The 16382-nt window shown below is 33.1% G+C and overlaps 1 pseudogene; it reads left to right on the forward strand.

Moving 5' to 3' along the window:
- Nucleotides 1-12656: 12656 nt before the first annotated feature.
- Nucleotides 12657-13538, forward strand: LOC149530477 (phosphoinositide phosphatase SAC6 pseudogene; annotated as a pseudogene).
- Nucleotides 13539-16382: the final 2844 nt, after the last annotated feature.

The raw sequence follows: 16382 nt of genomic DNA on the forward strand, positions 1-16382 counted from the left end.
GTTAATCTTCATAGTAGTGAAGATAAGGGGGAAATGATCTGATCCAATTTTTTGACAGGCTTCTAGCTTAAAAATGAAGTCTTTAGTCCAATTAGGAGAAATAAGAACATGGTCAAGCCTAGCCTGAATACATTCATTACCAACTCTCTTGTTACTCCAAGTGAATTGAATTCCATAGAGGTCCATATCCATTTAGCCCTCTTTATTTATAAATTCCATTAAATCCAATCTTCCTTCAACCTGAGTAGCATTGCCTCCCATTTTCTCATGATCATAAAGAGGGACATTAAAATATCCCATTATAATCCATTGTCCAGAATAGTCTTTACTTTTAAAATTAGAAACAAAATCCCAGACCTTTTTCCTTAGATGCTTTATGTTTGGAGCATAAATATTCACAATATACCAACCCTCCTTCTGGTCTATACTAGTAATTTTGGCTATCATAAGATGTTTACTAGCAATCAAAATTGTTCTAGAGAAATAGTTCTTCTTCCATAACATCAGAGTTCCCCCTGATGCTCCTTCTGAACTACTGGCATTTATTGAATAATTTTTAAAAGCTTTAATCTGTTTCACTTTCTCTTCATTCATCTTAGTTTCTTGAAGCAAGAGAAAATTAGGCTTTTATTCCCTAACAAAATTTCTAACAATGTCCAGTTTATGAGTACTATTCAACCCCCTAATATTCCAAGTTATGATCTTCATATCTATTTTTTAGGAGTAAAATCCAAAATAGTTGCCTGCCTACCATCAGCAATATTCTGCATACTTTCTAACTCTCTAGTTTTCTTAGTAGATCTTCTTCTAGTTTTTTCCGAGGAACCAACATCTTGTTTCACCTTAGAGTGTTGTTTTTCTCTTTTCCTAGTTTTATCTAGATTAGAAGCAAGAGGTTTTGCCTTGATATGCTGATCTATTTTTCTGCTTCTAGTCTCTACTCCCTTAGCATTGTTCTTTTTTTTAGCCCTTTTTCTTTGGTTTGGTTTATGAGTTGAGCCATTTTGTTTCACATCATCTAGGGGAGGAGGCTCATCCATAGAAAGGTCATTATTAATCTGGGATAGCACCTAGATCTCCTTGGACTGAGAAAAAAGAGGATCTCCCTCCTCAGGTAAATTCTTGGTATCAGCCAAGATTTCTCCTTCCTCAAGCACAATTTTGTCATCAAAATCTCTCCATTGTTCTTCAATCCTCTAATAAATAATGATTTGTTTTGATGAATCTGCCTAATCTTCTAATCTTTGTTCAAGTAAACTAGTTTCAAAATGTAAACCAAGACCTTCTTTCTTAGAGTTAGCTTCCTCAGAAGCAAGCTCTTTATCTGCCTTAGCCTGTGGAGCTTGAAGTTCTTCATTAATCTTTTGTTCTTGGCGATGGCCTTCTTTGGGTTTCCATACTTTCATTTGTTGAACCTTGTTTTTTTTCCCATCCAAACCACTGCTAGACTAATTTTTACTTTTGGAAGGATAGTTATTAACCAAATGCCCCTACTTCTTACAAGCATAGCAGGAATTAGGCAGATCTTCAAAAAAGATTTCTTGAGTTTTTTTACCCAATTTGGAAATCAGATCCACCTTAGTTGGGAGATTATTTAGGTCTGCCACTTTAACAAAAAGTCTGGCACAATGAAATTTGGTTCTAGAAGCCATAGCATTATCCAATGCCACAAGTTCACCAAAGGAACTAGCAATACCTTTAAAAATGTCTTCATGCCAGAATTCTAAAGGGAGCCCAAGAAGTCTGGCCCAGATGGGAGTGGTTAAGAAAAAAGAGTATAAAAGATCCATGTTAGGTTCCCATTTTTTATGGTAAGAGAGCTTTTACCAAAAGACCATGGTCCTCCAAAAAGAACCCTATCCATGTCTTCTTTATAGTTGAAGATAAACGAAAAGAAGCCATTCAACATGAGAGCAATATCTACCTCTCCTCTAATAACCCATTTCCTTTTAACCATTTTTCTAAGAGATTTGAGATCTGGTCTTGCGCCTAAAAATTTACCCACTAGGGTGAAATCCATGAAAGACACAGAAAAATCAACTAAAGGGTCTGGAATAAAAATTTGAAACTCACCTTTCTCTTAGCAGGTCTTAGTAGCCACCAGTAGGAAAAGAGATTTTCCAATGGGTTTCTTTCCAAATAGGGATGACCAAGTTTTTCATTCTGAGACCCCTTGCTTCAGCCCTTCAGAGGACTTTTCCTTGAAAGAATCAACGTTATCTTTCTCCTTCTCGAGATCCTATCCCAACACATGAAAAGTAGATAGGGAAACCAATGGTGGGATACAGACCCCACACAAAGGTTCAGAATCACCCAAAGTCTTTCCATTGTCCACATCAACCAAAGATTCTGACCCCACAAACTTCTCAGCATCCCCTACCATTCCTCTAGGGTTTGTACCTCCAACCAGATTCTCCTTGACTAATTTCCCACCTGCAAATGAATGAGCTAATTCAAATTCTGAAAGAGCACTCATCCGAATATTTCTTAGTCGATGCTAATGCTTGGTTAACACTAGATTTTCTCAGCACTAATTGTATCTTAGTCGACACTAGCATTACTCAACATTCTTTAGTATTTTACTCTTTTTCTCATCTTAGCTTAGCTTTCTTAATATAAACAATTACTTTACTTTAACAAGGTCTATATAATAAAATGTCCATTTTAGCTTTCTTTTCATAACTTTAGCCTTTCCTCTAGATGTTATGGTTATGATTAACTTCTCAAATCCTCTTCATCAATCAAATATTCATCAGTCAAATAGATATGACATTTAGATTAGATAGAAATATTTCTCATCCATATATTTGACATCAATGAAAAAAAAACAATTATTTAAATTATAAGTTTCCAACAAAATAAATATATACACCATAACATCATCATCGCTTTATTAAGACTTTAAAACAATACAACATATTTACTTTCCCTTCTTTTCTCGTAGAAATACCTTTCTCTATTTTACAGATATTTTTAAATCATGATACATATACATATGATCTTAAGTTCCCTTTAAGGAGATGACATCACAACACACTACATAGATTTTTTTTAAATGCATGCAACATAAGGAGTTCAAGACTCAAGAAATAATATTCCACAACTACTCAATAATGATCCACATAGAATCATCCATGAAACATGAACAATACCTCAAAAATATTTTACCACCCAACCATGTGGTGGCTCACTTCCTTGAGCTAGGAGACAAGACCATGATCCACATAGGTTCTAAGGAAGTATAGAGTATAGAGTTCACCTAATGAAACATTCAAAATAGAAGTGAGAAAATTCACATGGACTTCTAAACATAAAAAATAAGAGTTAGGGTTTAGAATGCAACTAGTTGAGTGTCATTGCATACCCCTTAAATCTTAGGATCAACCTTTTGAACCAATGCACCTTGCCAAATCTATGCTGTATACAAAATGGAATGTTTTCCCAATACTCTAGTAGGGCATATTCATTCTTATCACACTTTCCTTAATGTTGGGATCAACATCCTGAACCATTGTCACCTTGTTGCATCAAGGTCTTCTACAAGATGACATATAGTCCCGATACTCCAACAAGACAAGTGTGGCCCAATATCACTTATCTTGATTAATGTGTTAACGCAAACTCCCAATAACCTATTTATTTAATTAATATTTCCACTTGATTAAAAACTCACATGTAGATCCTGCCTACTCAGGATCTTTGTCTCCACTACATAGGATCCTCTAGTGACCAATTCTAGGTCCCAACACCTATGGTGAGCCACTCACATAAGACACCTAACCCTACTCCACAATATTTCACAAAAAATATTAAATGTAGCCTATTAAGTAACACATTCTTAGGTTCATCCCAAAATCTTTATAGTATCATCTAGGTTATTCAAGTCAGAATTAGGAGACAACAATTTATTACAAAATTTCAAGATTTGAAAACCCCACAAGATGGTAAAGATATCACATAACAATCCACACTTTCATCATCTATACATACGAAAGAAACATATAATATCTTAGATATTACAAGAACACTAGCCATAAAAATCACTATGAACAATGCTCATAACAAGGAAAATCTAAGGGGTCCAACAATAATCCACTTATTTATCGAGAGGTTTGTGAATATAGTAAACAACAATAATTAAAATTTAATACACATTTAGTGAATATTTTACTCAATATAAAGTATTTTTTAATCCTCGCTATGGTATAAAACACAAGTAATTTTCCCTTCTTTAATTAATAATCTTTAATAAATTTCAATGAATAAATTTTATGTATATATATGACCACAATAATTAATTACATCTTATTAGTTTAAGTGGCATATTATACATTATATTACTACATATATAAATTTAGACTATATGAAGCATTAATTCTTATATGAATTTAGGAAAGTGATGATTAATGTTTAAGGAATTCATTTAACTCAATGGTACCTTGGGGCTCCTTTACTACTAGAAGGTCCTAAGTTCTAATCCCCATGCTAACATGATAAGAAAGTGAGAATAGTGGGAGAGATAAAGTAGGAGTAATTTTAGATTTTATTACTTTTATAATTTATTTATGAAGTTTAACTTTATAATATTAAACTTATGGAATTCACTATAAATTAACTTTGGTTGTTTATTTATTTAACTCAAGTAGATTCAAACCCAAAACCTCCTAGATGAGAGGCTCACAGTTTACCATTGTGTTGTAGGCTCTTGCCTTCCATTTACTACTTTTTACTTCCTCAACTTATTCTTTTTCTTTTTTCAATTTGATTTTTATTTAACTAATTTTTCAATGTAATAATATCTATTTTATATTGTGAAATTTTGATTTAATTTTATATTTGATATTAAAAATTAAATTATGTTATTAAGAAATAGTAATATTTTATATCTAAAACTAATTTTAACATTGTTAATTCTCTTTACCATTCAAATATCCTGCTACAAACAATACAATTAATCTTAATGGTGAATCTATAGATTCTATCTAATATATTAACTTTTTAACAATAGCTATTCTATTTATTTATTTTAATTCTTTTTCGAATTTGAGTTTAACTTATTATTTTACTATACCTCATCAACTATTTGTATTTATTAATATGCACCAATTTATTTAGGTTAGGATTTTATCTCCAAATTATATGTGCTATATTTATTTCTATACAAAGGCTATGTTTTTTTAATTTCTAATTCACACTAGAAGATAAAATACATAAGGTCAATCACACTAAAATTTACTATTTGATTATAAAGTAATTATCGATAGTGAAGGTCTAAAAAAGATGAAGGCCTATCTATAGATTTTTTTAATATAATTTGAACTATAACTTGGTGTAGCTTACTCCATCCAAAGTGCTAGCTAGAATTGATCCTCCAACATAATCTTCCTTCTAGTGAATTCTCTTGATTTATCTCTTGCTAACCCTCCATGGTTTCCTAGAAATAGATTTATACGTCTCTAGATGGTTGGAGAAGTTGTTCCCAAAAGCAACACTTTGATCTAATGTTCAATTTATTAAATGAATCATTTAGTAAATCAAACTTTATTATTATTTATATATCTAATGTTTGATCTATTAAATGACTCATTTATAAATGAAACTTTATTATTATATATATATATAATATATTTTATTACTTATGAAGATATCATTGGGGCATATATCTCAAAGAATATTTTGGGACTCAAAATTACATTCTTGTTTTGAGTATCATTCCAAAATTTTGAGTCATTTTGAGCCCCTATAAGCACATCTAATGCATGTGTACTCTATTGGTGCTCAAAATTGTAGCCCTAATTTTGAGCACCATTGAGAAATCAAGCCCTTTAAATACTTTTTAATGCATTTGTACCCAGCTGTACTTTTGAGCCTCATGAGGTGTTTAATGTTTCAAACACCATGCATTCAATGCATCTAAGTGTTCCATGATGTCAAATTGCCATTATGAGCTAGTTCATGAACTCCCTTTTTGAACATTTATTAGATCTACATTTTTCACCCAAGTGTCCAGTAGTGATAGGAGCCGGTGTTTGCAACTGAATATCTCACACCTAGAAATGTTTCATAGCTTGTTGCTTTGGGAGTATCTAGTGTCCATACCTAACAACCTATGTTTCAAATTTCAAGTTGTTTCGAGTCCATTTGACTAGGTTTTGAATCCCTCAAATTTGGTCTTTTAATGTTGTCATGCTAATGTGAATTACTTAGAATTTTGGAAGGCCCTATTAGACCTATTATAACTTTGACCTAGTTGACCAAAATGCTGAATTTCCTTTTGCATTGCATTTTAGAGGTTAGAGACTTGTTATGTGTCAAGTTTGAGCTTATGACGAACCCGTTTGATCAGTTTTCAAACGTGATTCCAAATGCAATTTCTAACTTTTCACTAGTGTCAGCACATGCAAATTTGTTAGTACCCCTATTCATCATGTTATATCTCAAAATCTGTGATAGGTGAGATTGAATCAATTGTACCACTATGTTGTACTCTGAAAATACTTTAAGTGTGCTAGTTTTTAAACCTTGACGAATTTGTTTGCACACTTTTCCAAGTCAATTCCATTTGCAAAAAATGCTTTTCTACCATTGTTTCAATTTGAAAAATCCGAGTAGCCTACTTTGACTGCTTGCCATTTGTGCCCTATTATTTTTCATGAGCTCAAATTGTAGATCCATACTCTCCTCATGATAGAGAACCAACACCCCAATTTTTGTTTTCCTAAGTGTCAGTTTACCCAGTTTTTGAAGCTAATTCCAAATGCAATTTGTTGTTTTCTGACATGATTGTAGGTGATTTTAAGAAGGCAACTTTGACAGTCAATATCTTTTGATTGAGAATTTTTTTATGAGATGAGATTCAACAAGATAAAAGTATGTGGAACAAAAAATCAGTTTGCCAATTTTTAGAGTCCGATCAGGTATTTTGGTCAATTTTTAAAGCTGGTCAAAGGACCCTTTAGCATTAAATTGACAGTTTGTAGATTATGTAAAATGAACTTTAAATTGATTGTTTAGCAGTTGAATTTGATTCCAATCAGTATCAGATGGTTATTGGATCAGTTTGGTATATCAATTGTCTCAAAATGAATTTTTTTTTTATAGTCGGGCCTACTTTGGGGCCCAACTAAATGGTATCAAACTGATAATGTGTATCGAGGATTAAAATTTCCTAAAATTGAAGGGTTATAATGATTGTAATCAATTTAATTGTCAGCATATATCTTTCAAAGTTACAAGGGAGGAAGATGAAGCAAGTAGATACTTCCAGTAACTTATTAATGATGTTGATCATTGCCATAGTAATGGTGTTTACCATAGAGGTCTGAAACCAGATAATCTTCTTTTGGATACATGGGAATTTGAAAATATTTGACTTTAGCCTTAGTGCATTGTCTCATCAAGTAGGGAGGATTGTCTACTTCACACCACTTGTGGAACCCCTACCTACGTTGCCTCTGAAGTCATTTAATGGTAAAGGTTATGATGGTGAGATTATAGACTCATACCCATGTGATGTTACCTACTTATTTTGAGGGCAGGGTAGTTACCTTTTAGTGAGCTATTTAAAGTGTTTAACCATTGAGGTCATGTTGATGAGCTTCCTAAACCTATTACACCTATAGTAAAGATGCTTCATCAAAGAAAAAGGAATGGAAACATGAGTCACCCAGATGATGACGAAAAGTATGTAAACAAAGAGAGAAATATGTCATGTCAAGAAAAAGTGATGCCATGGCTGAGAAATAAGACTTAATAAAAGAGACTCTATGGTAAGAGGTTTTTGTTTGAAAGCAGAGTACCATGCTAAACATCACTGCCTGTGTTCATTGTTGATTAATAACAGAATGGTCATCAAATCCTTATTTAACCTTATTTAAGAAAAGGTTGTCCAGGGATGGTAAATTGATTCCCAAGACCTATCCAAGAGTTAATTACATCCTTAAGAGATGGGACATGAAAATCATCCATGAGATTTGCACAATAAAGAAAGAACCTGCAAGCAACAAAGGGGGTCCATGCTACCAATAATAGAGACAAGCACATTAACAAATAGTAAAGCCCACATTAAGAAAACAAGGGAAGATTGATGGAAAGAGAGCACAAGCATGTTCCATGCAGTGGATAGAGGCAGAGGTGTGCAAAGAATTCGCAGCCCATGGAAGACGCCCATGCTAAAATAAAGACCCACACATAAAATGAAATAAGTCATCCCATGCCAAAGTTGAAAATGTTTGAATTTGTAGCACAAGGTGCTCAAAAAAAGTAGTATTCCATGCATAGAAAAGGTAGCAGTAGGGGCAACATGTAGGTTATTGAGCCCACATAGGCAAAGAAGGAAAATTTCGCAAAACTAAAGTCAATGCATAAGCTGCAGGGGGCAGTATTTGCTGCACACATTGAAAAATAGCAATTTTGACTTGGAGAATCCACAGTCAATATATGGTTAGTCACCAAAAAAGTTAGCCACAAGAGATCACTTAGATCTATATTCATGCTGAAGTGGAAGGCACAGTCTTTAGAAGGAGAAGATCCCACTTTAGCTGTCAAACAATCTTCAAATAGTAACAGAGGACGTCTGAAGAAAAATAGGGGAGCTGGATAAGAAAAGAATAGGGCATCCATGTTATAAGGAAAGGAGAATATGATGATTAAAAAAGGAAAGAAAAGCCAAGGATCCACCAAGTAAATTAGAAGACACATCACACATTTCCCTCACACATAACCCAAGCATTTGTCTCCATCTGAGTGTCTGTTCAGCAGAAGGGTTCTTGTAATCCTTTAGTTCCACATTGAGGACGTGATGTTTTCTTTATATTGTTTAAATAATTTTCAACAGACAACACAACATGTATTAAAGAAAGGCACTTTTTTGAAGCCATGTGATGCATGGTGGATCTGAATGGACAACTGGTAGGTTGCTAGAGCAAAATTTTGAACTGAAATGCAAACATGCTAATGTGGAATCTAGTGCATGGGATTGTGACATATGGATGATCATGCATCATTAACTATGTCGCTAAGAGAAGTTGTGCACGCGATAACTATAGCAACATAGTGAATGTGCAGAATGGTGTGGAGGTGGTGATGACATGGCAATGAAGGATGAAGTCACCATAAAGACTTGTTGAAAAATCTAGAAATCTAGCAAAGTTCAAAAAAATGTGTGGGTCCTGCCAAAAAATTGAGCTAGTCAAAATGTGACATGTGGCATCGATTGGATAGTCAAAACCAGTCAAGATGTGACATGTGGCACCATTCAAATAGCTAAGGAGAAAGAGGGGATTTTAAATATAAAATATACCCTCTACATTCATTCAAACAAAGAGTTCTAATTTTTTTTTTTAAAATTGAGTGTTCTATAGTTTATACTATGGAATTTTATTTAAGTTTTTCAATTTTTGGTATTTTTAATGTGTAAACCTGTGAATAGAGGCCTAAACTTCAGAGGGGCATAATAAGGGTATTTTTAATTTGAAAGGGGTGCTCCAATATACCATTAGAACTGGGACAATCTAAATTTTATGAATCCAAGGTTAGTTTTTGCATAGGTGCTCACCAGTTTGTGTTATAAGCCAATTTGTGATTCCCAGGGCATTCTCAGCAGAATAGGAAAAAATCATCATTGACCATCAGAACTAGTTAGAGGGAAGATTTGAAGACCTTTTGAAGCTTGAACATGGAAAAAAATAAGTTGGAAAATATTATATTACATTCTGAAGGCCATAATCAACTAATTTTTCACTTTTACCGTGAGTTCATTTTGGCATCAAAATCAGTTATGATGTTGAATCAAATATCTCAAATATTTCTTGTTTTTGGAAACCAAATGATGAAGATTTGATTCTAACAATTAAGGAGAGAAGGTAGAGAGATTCTTTTTAGCTTCTTGAGGGAGAATTATGAAGGGACACATCTCAATTGCAAATTCAATCTAGGAATTGCCCTCTTCATACATATTCTTTCTTCTTCTCTAAAAAAGGTTGTTGGTTGGTTTTCATTTTCCAGTTCTAGGAGCTCTACTTAGGCTATGAAAGCCACACACCCATCATTCTCTCTTGTATTGAACAACAATTTATGCCTTATGCAGATAGTTCTGATTTGTTAGGTGATTATTGAATTGTTTTCTGTACATCTTTCATGTATTCATTTTCAAGGAGAATGAATAAAACACAACAAAGGGTTTCAAATTCAATCTGAATCTTGTCTCCTGGACATGTATATGTAATATTTTCTAGTTTGTGAACAAAGAGCATGAATTTTGTTGCATTCTATTTAAGGATGTTTGTGATTGAAATGTCTTGCTTGTGGAACAAAGAGCCATGTAATTTCTTGGTGTTTATCATAGGTTTTGTAGATTTCATGATGGGATAATTCAAGTATGAGATTCAAATTTGAAGTAGATGTCTATTCACAAGGTGAAAGATAGATCAAGGACCTTGATGTAGGAGTTATGTCAAAGATTTCAATGAGATGTATGGTTGTAATTCATTTAATTGCCCAATAGATAAGGCACTAATCAGAGGTAGGATCATTAGGTTTTGTTGCTCATACTTGGGTCTTTCTGATATCAACATATTAAATCAATTTTCCCTTTTATGTTGAGAGCTATTCAAAGGTTAACCCGCACTTAGCTTGCCAGTTTCATGAATCATGTTCTTAGCTATTTCATGCTTGTGATTTCTCCGTTAAGTATAGAAGAATTAGGGGTTTCATCTATTATTCTAGATGTTGATTATGCTCATTGTACTGGCCACATAATTAGATCTTAAGAGGTTTACCCACCTAGGTTTTATAGAGCCTGAAGTAAAGAAGGAGTGTAGCCTTATAGTTGGCATAGGTTCTTGGTAAATTGTGTCCATTATTGGAGACAACTTCCCATAGATGCATTCTTGCCTTGCATACTTGGTTGTTCAAACTCTGTTAAATCAGGAGCCAACATACTCAACTAACCTTTTTAGTCCTATGATATGTTTTATGTTTCTAACACATTCCATTCAGTATATCCATGCATCCGATGAAGATAAATTGCCATTTTGAGTCATTCTATGAAGTTCTATTTTGAGCAATGTCTAGATCTACATTTTGACTAAGAATACTCTTTTTAGGCCTATGAGATATTTTATGTTTCTTAAACCTTCCATTCAATATATCCATGCATCCCATGAAGATAAATTACCATTCTAAGTCATTCTATGAAGTTCTTTTTTGAGCAATGTTCAGATCTGCATTTTGCATAAGTGTCAAACAGTGATAGGAAGCCTAGTTTACATTTGAATATATTTCACCTGGTAAATTTTCATGACTTTCCTCTTTGGGAGTATTTAGTATGCATATCAAGGAACCTATGTTTCTATTTTCAAGTTTTTTCAATATTTTTTGATTAGGATTTGAATCCCTTAATGTCAATTGTTTATCGTTGTCATGTTGATGCAAATTGTTTAGAATTTTGAGAAGGCCTGTTTGACTAGCTATAACTTTGACCCACTTGACCAAAATGATAAAATTACTTTTGCATTACATTCTAGGGTTTTGATAGATGATATTTTCCATTTTGGAGCTTATGAAAAATCCATTTGACTAGTTTTCAAAGATGATTCCAAATGCAATTTGTGAAATTTTACTAGTGTTTTAAAGTGCAGATTGATCAGTAGCCCTGTTCGGGATGTTATAACTTTGAATCCATGGTAGATGATACCATATGGTTTGTACCATTATGTTCTACTTGTAAAATAATTTAAGTTTTCCAATTTTCAAGTTTTGACAAATCTATCTACACACTTTCCCAAGTCCATTTTTTTTGTGAAAATTATTTTTCTGCCAATTTTCCCAGTTCTGCAATTCTAAGTACCCCACTTTCAAGGTTTTCCAAATTTGTTTAGTTATTTATCATTATCCCAAATCATAGATTCATACTCTCCTCATGATAGTGAACTAATGCCCCTATTTTTGGTGCTTCCAAGTGTCCATTTGACCTATTTTCAAAACCAAAACCAAATGCACTTTACTATTTTCTAACATTTTTGCTTGCAAGCAATTTTACGAAGGAAACTATGATGGTCAATATATTTTGACCTAGATTTCTTCATGATATGAGATCTAATAGGGTGAAAGGATGTAGAACAAAGAACTAGCATGTCAATTTTTAGAGCCCAATTATCTATTTCTGTCAATTTTTAAGGCCAGTTAGAGGACCTCTTGGCACGAAATTGGCACTTTGTAGGAAAGGTTAAAAAAGAGTTTTAAACGTTGAATCAGTGATTTGAATTGATTTCAATTAGTAAGGTAAATCCATTGGATCAATATAATAGGGTTAGGTGTTTCAATTTGAAAAAAATTAGTCGAACCCATTTTGGGGCCCAACTGATTCCATCAGACCAATATAAAACAATTGAAATCCAATGAAAGTGAGGAATTGTACACACATTGAAGTACAAATAAGTCTAAAGAAATATTGATTATTAATATATTATTGTGAATGTAGAAGTAGGCATTTTCAAAATGAGTTTTATGTCAAGGCAATGTAGCTTGTAGTTTTATAAGTACTTTAAGCTTGTTCAACAGATGAAAGTTAGAAGAGATGTAAGGAATATTGTACATTATTGCTCATGATGATCATGGAAAGACAACCTTAATTAATGAAATACTGAAGAAAGAAAATGTGTTTCATGAAAATCATTCTGTTCAAGTAAGAATCATGAATTCCAATGATCTAAAAGGGGGGTGTGGGATAACTATACTTAGCAAAAATACAACAATAATGTACAAGCATAAAAAGATCAATATTATTGATATTCTAGGTCATTCAGACTTTGGAATGGAAATGGAGATTATTATAATCGAGGAATCGACATTGGTGTTTCCATTTTTGAGAACAAATTAGCATCATATGTGCAAGTACGGGGGTCCATCCCTCTATTGTGGGAGCAGATTGTAGACCTGACATATAAACCTAGCTTCAAACTTATAAATCCTAATGATACACATTCAGTGGTGGAGCATCACTTTTCTAATTAGAAGAAAAGATATGGGTCTATTTTAGCTATTGATTTAATTAATTAGAGGGGAGGTGAAGGCCTATTGAGCCAAGTGTATGCCAACACAATACAAAATCTTGTCAATGATGAGATAAAATATGTGCAATTTGATTTTCATCATACCTGTGGACATGTACACTTGAAGTGCCCATTCCTTCTATATGAACAAATTGTGGATGATATTAAGAAGCTAATATATTTTCTTTTGATTACAATAGCAGAAAAAGTTGAAGAACAAACAAAAGTTATAAGAACCAACTGTGTCGATTTTCTAGATCACACTAATGTTACTTAGAGTATGTTTGGAAGGAAATATTTGGAAACCCAACTTCACTAGATTGAAGTATTGCAACAAAATCAAAATATAAGCTAGCACACTAATTTTGATAATCTATTCAAAATCTTGTGTGAGAACCGTGGAGATGAGATAAACGTCTAATATTCATAACACTTGCATTGAATGGTAGTTTTGTAAGGCACTCATATTTAGTGGAGGGAAGTTGATTTACATGGAAATATTGCAAACTTTATTGAAAGTTAATAAATCAAGGAGCCGATTTCCATAACTATTTCCATTTGTTTGTGTAAGAAATACACATTAATTATATGGAAATGGTGAAAGGAAAATTTTGGTTTGAAATGTCATTGAACCCATTGTCAGATGCAATGTGCTAAGCAAGGGAGAACATAGACCTTTGCTATAACATGGATACAAGGTATGAATACATAGCACAAGAAAGTGTGAGGAATAGTGTTATGAGTTTTGTCTTAAATTTGCTAGAGATGGGAAATTTTAAGTGTTTAAATACCATTCCACACACTTTATAAGTGTCTTTGAGACACAAGTGCTTTTGGAAGCACAAACCTTGCATGGGGCAGCCACCTGTAGATGGCTAGCTAGCAGTTAAAATAAAATTTTGAATGCCCAAACCAAAGATGGAAGGATGATGCCATCAAGAACCACAAGGCAATCAATCATGTGCTCACAAGGTTAACAGTCCAATCAAAGGATAACTGCATGTTGGTATGAAAATGCTAAAGATAACCACTTCACAAGGTCACGGCATAAGATGTTAAGTCTGAGAAAGTGCTTTGATTGCATCAAATACCTTATTTCACATGGTCATTAACCTTAACCATGGTTAAGAAGAAAGGGTTGTGATAGTGTGAAGTGCGGTTAGTTGTCTGATTTCTCAAGTTAAGGTAAAGTCAAGAGTTAAGCTTGCAAACTCATGAGAAGGTGACACATGCTGAGGACCTACTGACTGTGAGGTGGTGAGATGGAAAATCTAATGAATCACATGCTAACACATGGCACCTAATTAGTGGTCAACCAAGTTTGACCTAGATTCAAAAAGGGGGCAGGATATGAAATGATAAAAATGATTTTCTTTTATGATTTTCATTCAATATTTCATGTGCAATCCATGATATGAAAGATTTAAATGAGTTTGAATATTCTATAGTCAAAACTATTAGAAATAGGGATTACTAAGAGGGGGGGTGAATTAGTAATCTACAAACTTTAGTTACCGACTAGATATTATTACTTACTTTAAACCATGCATAACAAAGAAATAAAGTAATGCTAAATAGTAATAGTAACAATACACAAAGATAACTCATGAAACCATATTTTGTTAACTAGGAAAACCTTGGTTAGGGGAAAACCCAAGTGGGGATGATATCCACTAGATAATATACTAGTATATATGTTCCTTGTTAGAGGATGGACCCTGTTAGGAGTTAATGAGAAAATTCAATATAACCAGTCCCTATTAGGAGGCTTTGAATCTCTATTAGGAGATTCCAACCCTATTAGGAGTTGTAGTATAATGTATGCAAGAAGAGCCCACTGCCAAAACATGCAATTTTAACTACAAGAAGAGCTCACTACTCAAATAAGTAATTTACTATTATTTTCCTTCCTTTTCTAATCTCTGATCTTCAGCTTGATCTTGGATCACCAGATAAAACTTTTCATATATCGCTTTCACAAAAGTTTGCTCACTTTACAATTCACAATTACATAATCATACAAGCACACTTCTTATCATAAGAAGTCCTTTGCATAAATACCATACCTTTACATAAAATATTGATGGGTCAGCTAAGACCACAATTCACTTTTCCAAGTTAGAGTAAACATCTACGATGTTAGCCCTAATTGGACAAGTAATTGTTTTGCAAACAAAATAATTCTTTCCTTCAATTTCATTTTCTTGCTTCATCAAAACATGATTAACTTTGTTCCATATAGTTTGTACAAACTTCTAAGATTATACACGTCATCACCAACATGTGTACTATCTCCATGTAACTTTTCTTGACACAATATGGTGTCTGCAACATGTTATAAACAAAACAATACATTGTTGTAAACCAAATTCTATACTTAGACAATTTTCTAATAGCCAAAAACTAAGTATCTTTATTTCTAGGTTTCCTATTAACATGTACATCATGTGTTGCCATTAATGACAACAATTACATATCACTATTAGCCAATTTTCAAGAATCTTCCCCTTTGGAATTGATGGAAACAAAATAGGGAAAATTGGCTAAGTGACAAAAACAAAAATAAATACCACCTTACATCTAATAGTTAAGTTTTTACATATGCTCCCCCTTATAATATACTTTACACTTTACAAGCTCCACATTTATCTCTCCCCTTTTTACCTTTCCCAACAATGACATGTATATAATTTTCACATGAATCTCTCCTCCTTTGACATCAATAACAAAGGTCAAAATGTGAAGATTCAGTCTAAAATTGTCAAAAACTACTGAAACTATTGTCCTCCCTTATGCTAATATTATCTTCATACAATCATCAAAAATAATCTTCAAGAAATTCATACCTTTGTTCCATGTCTCTTTGGTAGACTTTGTTGATGTGAGAATTGTATGTAATGCATATGATGCAATCTCAACTACATTGATATCTAAATACAAAAAGTTTGTATATGTATCCTTGGCCTTGACACATTCTTCTAGCTGCTTCTCAACAAATGATAACTTTAGAGCAATGGATTCTTTGAAATCAGATGTTCTCCTTAATATTTTCTCTTTCTAAAGTTCTAGTTTCCTAATATTTTTGTGAACACTGGCAACTTGACTCTTAATATCATCAACTTTGCTAGATGGGTGCTGGATTAAGCTGGATAAAGCCTCTAGCTCATTCATCTTTGCCTCTAGCTAACTGTCCAAATGCTTAGCTAGTATGTATGATAAGGTACACTTAACATACAAATCTTTCCCTTCCTACAAAAATTTCTAAAGTTATTTTAAGCATGTATCAAGATTGACTAAGTCATTCTTGATGTTCTGGTAGATGGTGCTAAC

The sequence above is a fragment of the Cupressus sempervirens genome, chromosome 11, assembly GCF_028749045.1.
Source record: "Cupressus sempervirens isolate cs-2001-9-10 chromosome 11, ASM2874904v1, whole genome shotgun sequence".
Lineage (NCBI taxonomy): Eukaryota > Viridiplantae > Streptophyta > Pinopsida > Cupressales > Cupressaceae > Cupressus > Cupressus sempervirens.